Source organism: Myotis nattereri (genome assembly GCF_964212035.1).
Source record: "Myotis nattereri genome assembly, chromosome: X".
NCBI lineage: Eukaryota > Metazoa > Chordata > Mammalia > Chiroptera > Vespertilionidae > Myotis > Myotis nattereri.
Window position 1 is genome coordinate 51,928,208 of NC_138078.1, and position 12,639 is coordinate 51,940,846.

The following is a 12,639-nucleotide window of genomic DNA, read 5'->3' on the forward strand; positions in this document are numbered from 1 at the left end:
GAAAAGGCCAGTGAATAAAAGCAAATATGCAAAAAGGGTGAAAACCCTAATGTTTATCTCCAATGTTTTTGTTTTTATCTAGATGGCCACCCTAGATGTTACAAGTAATTGAAAATAAAAGAGATGGGGGAAAAAAGTAAAAGGGGAGGGAAGATGAAAGACAATAATAAAACAAGAAGGTGTGTATCGAGGAGGATATGCAAGAATGACTAGTACAATGCCATTAAGTGGCACTCAATATGCTGGAGACTACTTTCCCTTTCCCTAGAATAAACTACAAATTTTCTACTCCTACCCTTTAACAAATTAATGCAGTAAGGGTGAAATACTTAGTACATAAGGCAGGTGAACAGATTGGACTCTAACGAGAGCTTATTAAGACTCTCATTAATAGAATGGATTAAAAGAGAGTAAGCAACCAAGAATGCATATGTGTTAATAAGGTAGCATTATACCTTGCTAAAAGAAAAAAAAACACTCTCAGAATAAATATGCAATTATAGTCAGGAAAATTCTAAAAATGAAAGTCATAATGGAGTAAAGGAGAGGGGCTTGTTCTAGCAGCATAAAACGACCATAAGTAAAATTGTATGGTAATAGTGCAGATAAAGGGAACAAGACAGAAACAGACCCAAATATATATAGAAATGATTCAGTAAGTGGGGAAAAGAATTGTTCCAGAAAAATATTGAAACAACTAGATAGCCATTTTAAGAAATAAAACTAGATCACTGCTTCACTTCATACGCCAAAATAATCAAAGATTAAACTGAGTCATAAGATTTCTAAAAGAAAATGTGGGTGAATATTTTATAAACACAATGGCAAGATCTAAACATGATCTGAAAACCAGAATCAAAAAAGGAAAAATAGCCCTGACCGGTTTGGCTCAGTGGATGGAGCACTGGCCTGCGGACTAAAGGGTCCCGGGTTCGATTCCGATCAGGGGCATGTACTTTGGTTGCAGGCACATCCCCAGTAGGAGGTGTGCAGGAGGCAGCAGATCCATGTTTCTCTCTCATTGATGTTTCTAACTCTCTATCCCTTCCCTTCCTATCTGTAAAAAATCAATAAAATATTAAAAAAGGAAAAATAATAAGTTTTACAACATAAAAATTAAAATGTGAAAGGCCCTAAAAGCAAGGTTGAAAGACAAGGCATAGACTAGAAAAATATCTTTTCAACATATGTAATGGATAAAGAGTTAACATATCTAACATAAAAAGAGCTCTTAAATTTTTTTTAAAAAGACAAATGCTCTAGCAAATTAATCTGCAAAGGACATGATCTGACAATTTACACAGGAAGAAATATAAATAGCCAATAAACACATAAAAAGATATTCAACTTCAAAGAAATGCAAATTACATCAAGTTAAATGTTTTTTTCATTTATCAGATTGGCAAAGGTTAAAAGATTAACAAAACCTCAAGTTGGCAAGATCCACAAAGCAGACACTCTTGTGCACTGTTAGTAGGAGTACACATTATTGTAACTTTTCTGGAGGGCAGTTTCGCAATATGTATCAAAATCTTAAATGTGTATACCCTGTTACCAAAAATTCCTTTTCTAGGAACTTTCCTAAAGAAGAAATTGGAAAAATTTGCAAAGATAAACAGAAATGTTCCCTGAAGCACTGTAGACCACTTAAATGTTCACCTAATCATACAATTACCATGTGGACTAGTTATATAATTAGAATATATTAATAACATATATTGGAATACTTATGCACCTTTAAAATCATTGCTGTGAAAACAATATGTAAGTATAAAACTAGGGAAATGTCTATATATTTGAGTTTAAAAAAGAAAAAAGTCAGCAGCTGTTCAAAAATACGTAATTATATAGATTTGAATAATTAAAAAAACTCAGAATGTTTTCCACCTGGGTACGAATGGGGAGTGACATAAGTGGCTACAGGGACCAACTAGTCCCACCAATATGTAAATTGTAAAAAAAAAAAATAAGAAAGAAAAAGAAGGTATACAGTTGTGTTAAATTGTATGTGTATTTGAACAAAAATGTTACCAATGTTTGTCTTTGAGTAGTAGGGTTTGAGAGAATCTACTTTTTTCTTTATATTTTTCAGTTTTTCAATTTCCTACAATGAACATATTTTTATCATTATAGAAAAAAAGATAAGCTTTTTTTTTTTTTTTTTTTAAATCCAGAGCCCAAAAAGGAAGCAGGGAGCTACAGCCATGCCTGTTGCAATGCAGGCAGGACAATGCCAGAAACATCAGCAGCATCTCATTAAATCACCCCAGTTCTCTTTTGGACCCCATTTAATCTACTCTCCACTTAAAAGAGCAGGATCTGTAGAGAGAATTCAGGAGATCTTTGAACTTAACTGGGGAAATGATCTTGATTTTTCACTAACCTCTAACTGAAATTTAGCAATTCCTTTCATTTAAAAATGCAGGCAGTGGTCCAGGGTAGTATAATCAGTACCTATGACTTTGCCACAATAGAAATCGCAAATAATTTCATATCATATGAGTTGTTCCAGATCTGTCAAAATATCATGTATGCTCTTTATTACTTTGATATCAGAGTAGTTACACACCTACTGCTAAATCTTATTCAATCCTATCCAATAATAGAGAAACATGGTAATTAACCATAACTTCACTACCCTTCCCATTGGCTAATCAGCAAGATATGCAAATTAACTGCCAGCCAAGATGGCGGCTGGCAGCCAGGCAGCTGAAACAAACATGAACATGAGGCTTGCTTACTCCAGTGGTGGAGGAAGTCAACGTTCCCCACCTGCTGCAGCTCAGCTCTGAGCTCCGGATGAAACAATGTTGCAATTATAGAACCTAAACAAACCCCAGAAACCTGCTTTCAGCCAGCGGGGCCTCAGAGCTTAGAGCGGCCAGTGATGGCAACAGAGTTTCAATTATAGAATCTAAACAAACCCAGGTACCTGCTTTCAGCTGGCAATGGCCTCAGAGCTGGAGCCTGCTCTCAGCTCCAGTGACAGCTATAGAAGGTAAATTAATCCCAGAATAAAAAAAAGAAAAAGAAAAAAGGAGAGGCTGGGAACTTCAGTTGCCCACCAGCCTGAAAACAGCCCTCAGCCCCTCATCCAGACTGGCCAGGCACCCCAGTGGGGACCCCCACCCTGAAGGATGTGTGACCAGCTGCAAAGAGCCATCATCCCCTCATCCAGACTGGCCAGGCACCCAAGCGGGACCCTCACCCTGAAGGCGGTGTGACCAGCTGAAAACAGCCATCATCCCATCATCCAGGCTGGCCAGGCACCCAAGCAGGACCCCCACCCTGATCCGGGACACCCTTCAGGGCAAACCAGCCGGCCCCCACCCGTGCACCAGGCCTCTATCCTATATAGTAAATGGGTAATATGGAAACTGACCCTAACAGCAGAAGGACTGGGAATGACTGATCACTATGACACACACTGACCACCAGTGGGCAGACGCTCAATGCAGGAGCTGCCCTCTGGTGGTCAGGGCGCTCTCACATGGGAGGAGCTCTGCTCAGCCACAATCCAGGCTAATGGCTGCCAGTACAGCGGTGGTGGTGGGAGCCTCTCCCGCGTCCTCAGCAGCGCTAAGGATGTCCAACTGCAGTTTAGGCCTGCTCCCCGCTGGCAAGTGGGCATCCCCCGAGGGCTGCCGGGCTGCCAGAGGGATGTCTGATTGCCATCTTAGGCCCAATCCCCTGGGGAGCGGGCCTAAGCCAGCAGGTGGTCATCCCCTGAGGGGTCCCAGACTGCAAGAGGGCACAGGCCAGGCTGAGGGACCCTCCATCCCCCCCGAGTGCACAAATTTTTGTGCACCGAGCCTCTAGTCCTATATAATAAAAGAGTAATACTTAAATCGACAGAATGAACGACTGGTTGCTATGACGCGCACTGACCACCAGGGGGCAGACACTCAATGAAGGAGCTGCCCCCTGGTGGTCAGTAAGTTCCCACAGGGGGAGCACCACTCAGCAGAAGCCCTGAGCCAGGCTCTTGGCTGCTGAGCGCAGCAGCTGTGGTGGGAGCCTCTCCCACCTCTGCAGCAGCGCTAAGGATGTCTGACTGACAGCTTGGACATACCCCAAGAGCTCCTGGACTGCAAGAGGGTGCATGCTGGGCTGAGGGACCCCCCAAGTTCATGAATTTCATGCACCTGGCTTCTAGTGAGTTAATTAATAAGCACATGTATGGCTAAATTATAAATTGGTCTTAATAGTTTGATAACTAGTATGGCTCAGGAGGTCACAGTTCAATTCCTGGTCAGGGTACATGCCTGGGTTGCAAGCTTGATCCCCAGTAGGAGGTATGCTGGAGGCAGCCAATCAATTATTTTCTTTCATCATTGATGTTTCTATCTCTCCCTCTCCCTTCCTCCCTGAAATCAATAAAAATATATTTTAAAATTAAAAAAATAATAAGTTTGATACCTGTATTTCCATACAATTGACCTCATATCCTGGATATGGTGTTGCATATGACAGACAAAAATTTCTGCCTTCATGGAGGATTATTCTTATACAAGGGGGGAAACCACTCTTTCATTCCCATCTGGCACACTGGTCTAGGTGCTATTCCTTAATTACGCCACGTTTCCTCCTCAGGGCTTTTGCACTGTCTGATCTCTGTGTCTGGGATGCTCTATCCCCCCAGGTGATTATATGACTCACTTCCTCATTTCCTTCAAGTCTTTACTGAAAGGATGTCTTTCAAATGAGGCCTTCCTTGGTTAACCTATATAAAATACCCCCCAAGGAAACTCCTATCCCCCTTCCTCACTTTATTTTCTCCTGTTAGCACTTATCAATTATTAAAATACACTTAGAGACATATACTTTATTTCTTTCTCTTATGTATAGCTTATTGCCTAAACAACTATGAGCTCCATGAAGGCAGGAATTTTTGTCTGTCTGGCACGAAACCATATCCTCAGTGTCTAGCACCTAATATGACACATAGTGTGTTCTTAAAAATTATTTGGTGAATTAATTAATGAATTGATTAATTGGTTGACAATTGTTAGGATTAGGGTTAGGAACAGCTAATGGCTGCTTCCATTCCATGTCAAATTTTTATATCTCTCTTGTCCATTTTTTTATTGGAAAAGAGAAAAAAATCACAGCAAATGTGCTTTTGAAATTGTAGTCACCACAGAAGAACAGTAGCTTATTTACCAGTCACTGCAGAAGGGAGATATGTTTCCCTTCATAAAAATAGTTTGCACCAAAGACAAGATAGATATGTCCTAACACACACACGCACACACACATTCACACGCAATAAGTTATAGTATCAAACTATATCATAAAACAAATACAAAAAACTAAATGGAAAAATTGGCATGTGGCATAAAACTAATAAATGCACCAACCCAGACAGCAAAGAAATGATGCTGGTTGATAAGCTCACCCCACAGATTCCACATGGCCAATGATAAAAGTCAATGGACAGTATACAAATGCATGAGGAAATGCAGATAATAAATCACCACAAAGGCACCGCTCGACTTATCCTGCTTCTGTACATTAAAAACAAAAATCCACAGAGCCCTAGCCAGTATTCTCAGTGGTTAGAACATTGGCCCTTGGTCTGAAAGACCTCGGGTTCGATTCCGGTCAAGGACACATACCTCAGTTGCAAGCTTGATCCTTCCCACCCCCACCCTTGGTGGGGTGGGAATGGGAGGCAACCAATCAATGTGTCTGCCACTCCTCTTCTCTCCCACTCTCTCCAAAAATCAATGGAAAAATATTCTGGGGTGTGGATTAACAAAAAATAAATAAATAAAAATCCACCACCCTACCTGGTTTGGCTCAGTGGATAGAGCATCGGCCTGTAGACTCAAAGCTCCGGGGTTCCATTCCGGTCAAGAGCACATGTCGGGTTGTGGGCTAGATCCTCAGTAGGAGGCGAGCAGGAGGCAGCTGATCAATGATTCTTTCTCATCATTGATGTTTCTATCTTTCTCCCTCTCCCTTACTCTCTGAAATCAATAAAAATATATTTTTTAAAACTTACTTTAAAAATTATATGCAAATATATTTTTAAAAAATAAATAAAAAATATTTTTTTAAAAATCTACAGGAAAATGAGGAATTTTTTTATCTGATGGGCATGTGTTTTTGCAATAAGGTATGAGGCAAAGTCAACAGCAGAGAGTAGGAGGGAGTGATTTGAAGAATGTGAAAAAGGTAGGAAACAGTAGTTCAGAGAGCAGAGAAAACTGAGAAAAAAGGATTTCAAGCTGCGTTGAGGGCCTAATGGAGGTTGATGATTCTTAACTTGCTCAGCTGTGTGATTACCGTCACCAATACTGAACTACACAGGTGAAAGTATAGAGATGTTTGGATTCATCTGGGTGGAAGCGGGGTAGTACTCTGGAGTCTTGCCTAGAGGGATAAGGATACAGTAAACCCTCAGTTTTTTGGACCTCGATTTAACAGACTTCAGATTGAATGGCCAAAATTTTCAGTCCATATGTGAAAATTAACACTCTGGTAATTTTTAAAATGCTTAACCAAGATTTGCTTATAATTAAATCAACAGGTTATTTCTTTTGTTAATTCACTATTATTTTTAACAAATTTTAGCAAATAGGCCATATGTTGGAAAAAACACTGCAGTAATTTCAGCAAATAAGTAAATATTACATATCCACAAATATAGTCTACATATATAAATCCGAGGGTCACCACTTGTAAACGTTGTTCAGTGAATGATTAGCATGTAATCACACTGCATTGCACTCAGTAATTGGTTCTGTTGTCTTGTGGAGTGACTTTTCTGCAGCAGTTTTAACACTTGCTGATGTTCCCATATGCACTAAGTCACACCCCAGCCATGTGCATTTGTCTACTCTCGGTAACTGGTGAATGCCAGCATTTAATAGACCTAATTAGTATAAATTTAAAATTACAGTAATACATATAGAAAACTTTTCTGTGAAATTAAACTTTTCATACATACTTAATTTTAATGACACATACATGTCTACATAAGTAAAAACAGGTAAACTAATTTGTCAATTTTTTAACATATGCATATAACAGATTTTCAGCTTCAATAGACACCTCCTTATCCAAATTAGTCCATTATATTAAGATTTTACTGTATCTGCAAGAGAGGTAATGGTAATAAATTCAGGAATTAACATGAGAAAGTGAGCAAGCAAAGATTGTAGGAAAGTGATAAAAAGAGGGAAAGTGTGTGGAAGGGGAAAGAGTAAATTGAAGGATTCATGAGGTCAAAGAATTGTGGCAGTTGGGTTACTTGAGCAGGTGAGCTTGGGGAAGCTTGTGATGTTGTGGAAAGAGAACTTGATGTCTGAATTAGTGATTTTAGATGTGAACATTCTGGCAAGATCTAGGGCAGTGATGGCGAACCTATGACACGCGTGTCAGAGGTGACACGCGAACTCATTTTTTTGGTTGATTTTTCTTTGTTAAATGGCATTTAAATATATAAAATAAATATCAAAAATATAAGTCTTTGTTTTACTATGGTTGCCAATATCAAAAAATTTCTATATATGACATGGCACCAGAGTTAAGTTCGGGTTTTTCAAAATGCTGACACACCGAGCTCAAAAGGTTCGCCATCACTGATCTAGGGTATAACCATATGATTATATAGCTAAGGTGTAATTCACTGAACCAAACCATAGAACCACTCTCTCCTTCACATGTTATAACACTCACATCCACACACTTCTTTGCCCTTCAGTTGCAGGCCCTGGAATTAATGGACTTTAAGAGTCTGACTGGAATCTACCTTTCCTGTCTTATTTTTCCACCTCACCCCTTCCCAAGTCGTAGGCTCTAGGCCAGTGGTTCTCAACCTTGGCTGCACATTAGAATCACCTGGGAATCTTTTTAAAATCCTGATTTCTGGGCCTCATCCTCCGGAAATTCTGTTTCTTTGTTATGGGGTGGGGCCACAACATTAGTAACAAAGAAACAGAATTTCCGGAGGATGAGGCCCAGAAATCAGGATTTTAAAAAGATCCCAGGTGATTCTAATGTGCAGCCAAGGTTGAGAACCACTGCTCTAGGCAAACTGAATTATAAACTTTCCCATCGTCTTGCCTTTGTGCCCAAGGTTCCTTCTTCCTGAAATGCTCTTCCATTTCTGAAATTACACATTTTACCAATCATTTAGGCCTCAGCTTAAAAGCCTTGACCTCCATGAAAGACCTCCAGAACTCCCTCATAGGAATTCTCGTAGTACTTCATGCATACCTCTCTTAAGACATATTATTTCCTACTTTGTGTCTTTGTATACATTTGGGCCAATTTTATCTCTGACTCCTTGAGATTAAGATTAGACACTGCCTAGAGTGATTTTCTACTCCATCTTCAAGCATAGCGACCTACAGAGATTATACACTGTGTTAACTGCCTATGTGTTTCCAAAGTGTGGTACATATGATTATTTTAGGTGACTCACAGCCAAATGATTTTTAACAGTTGGGTATTCTTTTAATGTGTATTAGAAAAAATACTTTGTTTTCCATTTATGATTCTAATAAAATGTTTTCTCTTGAAAATAAGTGCATTTAAGCTAAAAAGAATCAAGGGTTTGTGTTTTTTTTTAATAGCACAGGAATTACACAAATAGAGAATTCATGAAGGTTACAATTAACCTGTCTGAGGTTTGGCAAACACTGCACTGAATGAAAAAAAGACTAGAGCCCAGCCAGAGTGGCTCAGTGGCTGAGCATCAACCTATGAAACAGGAGGTCACAGTTGGATTCTGCGTCAGGGCACATGCCCAGGTTGTGGGCTCAGTCCCCAATAGGAGGCAGCTGATCAATGATTCTTTCTCCTCATTGATGTTTCTATCTCTCTCCCTCTCCCCGCCTCTCTAAAACCAATAAAAATATATTTTTAAAAAGACTAGAAAACCAAATCACAGAACTATTCCCTCCTTCACAAATGACTTATTTAAATAGTAGTACCAGGGTTTATTCCATCTCTCCATTGATAATCTTCTTTAAGAATATAAATACAAGAATTGCCTATCTTAAAAAACAAAAAACAAAACAAAAAATCTCCCTCAACTTCCTCCACTTGTTGCCCTGAAATGCTCACCTAAAGCCTATGTCTACTTCCTCACCCTCTACTCAGTCCACTGATTGAAACTGCTCTTGAAATGATCTCTTACTAATTGACAAAAACAATGAACACTTTTTTGTCCTTATTTATCTTGGCTCTCTAGGCAGCATTCGACATTATTGACTGTTTCCAAAAGGTTCATTCCTCCCTACACTACCATATCACCATATCTTCAGTCATTCCTTCTCTATATTGTGCCCTGATTCCTCCTCTATACCTTAAACATTGCTCCAACTTTGTTTTATTATGATGATTATAAAAGGAATGAAAAACTGTTGTTTGTACCTGATTTAAAAAAATGAAAAAGTACAGAAGAGAAACCAGAGGTTAACAACCTATCTATTTTTCCAGCAAGGAAAAAAAAAGTGTGAATATATCATCTTTTGTTCTTTCACGGCAATGTTCTGAACTCCAGGTTTTGGCTCCATTTTGTTTCTAGTTAATAGTATGTCTTTAAGATCTTTCCATATGACCTCTTAGCACATATAAGTCTATTTAGTTATGGCTGTATAAATATTCCAATGAATTAATGTATTGTAACTTATTTAACTAGTTCCTTGCTGATGCCCATTAGGTAGCTTCCAAGTTTTATACAATTTTGAATGCCACAGTAGATATCTTTATATTTATATTTATACTAGTGGCCCAGTGCATGAAATTCATGCACAGGGGTGGGGAGTGTCCCTCAGCTCGGCCTACACCTTCTCCAATCTGGGACCCCTCAGGGGATGTCCGACTGCCAGTTTAGGCCCGATCCTCTCGCAACCCAGGACAGCTGGCTCCTAACCGCTCACCTGCCTGCCTGCCTGATCACCCCTAACCACTCTGCTTACTGGCCTGCTCACCCCCAACTGCCCCCCCGCCCCCGCTGGCCTTCTCACCCCCAACTGTCCCCCCATGCCAGCCTGCTTGCTCGCAACTGCCCCCCCATGCCAGCCCGCTTGCCCCCAACTGCCCCCCCTGCTGGCCTGATTGCCCACACCTGCCCTCCCCTACCAGCCTGCTCGCCCCCAACTGCCCCCCACCCCCGCCAGCCTGATCACCCCCAACTGCCCTCCCCCCCTGGCCTGATCACCCCTATCTGCCTCTGCCTTGGCCCTGCCACCATGGCTTTGTCCAGAAGGTCTCCCATGTCTAATTAGCATATTACCCTTTTATTAGTATAGATTGTAAGATTTTTTTTATCTGAGTTGTCAGATCAAAAGTAATGTTTTTAATTCTTGTATCCTCAAATTACCCTCCACAAGTTACCAGAATGTGTATCCCCCATCATGCAGAAGACTGCCTGTTTACCCTCACTTTTGCCAATACTTAGTCAGTGAAATTTGTTTTCTCAGTCTGTAAAGAACTGAGACCTAATGGTTCTTTTTCTTTGCATTTCTTTAATGTGTGAGGTTGAGTATTTTTCTTATATTTGTTGGTGTTTCCTATTCTTTTTTCTGAACACTATTTACATCCTTTACCCACTCATTCTATCAGGTATTCATCTCTTATTGATTTGTAAGCTGCTCTTTGTATATAAAGGAAATAATATAAGTTGTACTATAATTTTTTCCTTTTGATCTTGCCCCAAGGCAGTCTTTAGGCGCGCGCACACACACACACACACACAAACACACAGCTATTACATACACATGTCCTCTGAATGTATGACTCCTAAATCTAACTCTAGCCCAGACCTTTAGACCAGCTTCAAGTTCCAATTGTTGATTATGAAGCTAAATATGAAGCTAAACTCATGTATATTTATAAAGTCAGCATATCTAGAACTAAATTCATCTCTCTCCAAATATGCTCATCCTCTTATGCTATCTTGGCTAGTAACTTGATCACTGACTCAGAAATTTCACCTGACAATCTTCTAAATCATCCATTTCTTTATTGCTGCCTCTATCCAACTGACCAAAAAAACAAAAACAAACCTGAAAATTTTACCCAAATGACTGCAGTTCCATCCTAACTATTTACTACTGGCAATGTCACACAGTGGTTAAGGAGCACAAGCTGCAGTCAGACAAAACTAGGTTTGTATCCTGGCCCTGACCATTCCAAGTTATGTGACCTAGAACATATTTCTTACTCAAAACCTGTTTCCCTATCTGTAAAAGATAAGTATCATATCTACTTCATAGGGTTATTGCCAGGACTAAATGAAATTATATGTACAATATTTGACATATAATAAATACTCAAGAAATGGTAGCTATTATCTCGCTGCTCTAATTTCCCCCATCCTCTTCTAACCCATCCTCACTGCTGCCAGTCTAACAAATCCAACCATCCCCTTGCTTGGAATCCTTCAGTGACTCCTCCCTTCACCACACACACACACACACACACACACACACACACACACACACACATCTTTTTAAATATATTTTTATTGGTTTCAGAGAAGGTAGAGGGAGAGAGAGATGGAAACATCAATGATGAGAGAGAATAATTGATGTGCAGCTGCCTCCTGCACATCCCACACTGGGGATCGAGCCCACAACCCAGTCATGTGCCCTGACCGGGAATTGAACTGTGACCTCCTGGTTCATAGGTCAATGCTCAACCACTGAGCTACACTGGGTGGGCCACACACACATCTTTTTAAGACCTATGAATTCCTTGGTAAGGTATACAAAGCCATTTATATGGTCTGTTATTGTTCACCACAATCCCACACATGCTACCCCTCAGCCAAATTAAGCTACACGTCATATTCTCAAATTCTATATGCTTTTTCACACTTCCATGGTTTGGAGCACACTTTTCATTTACAGACAAGTCCTCCCCTAAGTCCACTTCATAAACACTGATTCAAGACTCAGTCAAGCATTATCCTTTGTGCTTCTGCAGCACTCAGCACTTATCTCTGCCCTTGTACAAATCATACTGTTTGATATTTACCTGCTTGTCTCTCCCACTAGACTGTGAGTTCCTTGAGGGTAGGGATATTTTATTCATGCTTGTATCTCCAGCATCCAGCATGGGACCTAGTGTTTTAGAGGAGCATCATGTTTGTTAAATAAATGACTAGTTCTTGGTCTAAGCAGAGCTCTGACTTCACCTCTCTGTTCCCTTACTACCTGTGTAGCATTCAGTATCTATACATATACACAATGTTTTACCAACTGCCCCCCATTGTCCACTTCTGTCCCAGAATTGCCAAACCCCCAGCCAAAATTTCTATTGCTCAGTCAAACACAGAAGTCTTAGACTGGTCCAACTAGAAGGGGCCGGAACAGAATGGTCTCAGTGTGGACCCTGACCAATGCCAGTGTTGAGATCAGAGTCTACCCCAAGCCCCAGAACCTAACCTTTAGTATAGCAAGGGAAAATATATCTCAAGAGTATTCCTTTCAGTGTTACTAGACTGGATGACTGCTTACACCAGCCTCCTCAAACCCTGAGCCAACAAGAAGCACACACAGGCACAACAGATACTTTTTCAGTGACTGGAACAAAGCACACTTATCTGAAGCTCTCCACACTGAAAGTCAGGCTTCACATAATCTCTAGCAAGCAAAAAACAAGACATAGTTTCTTTTT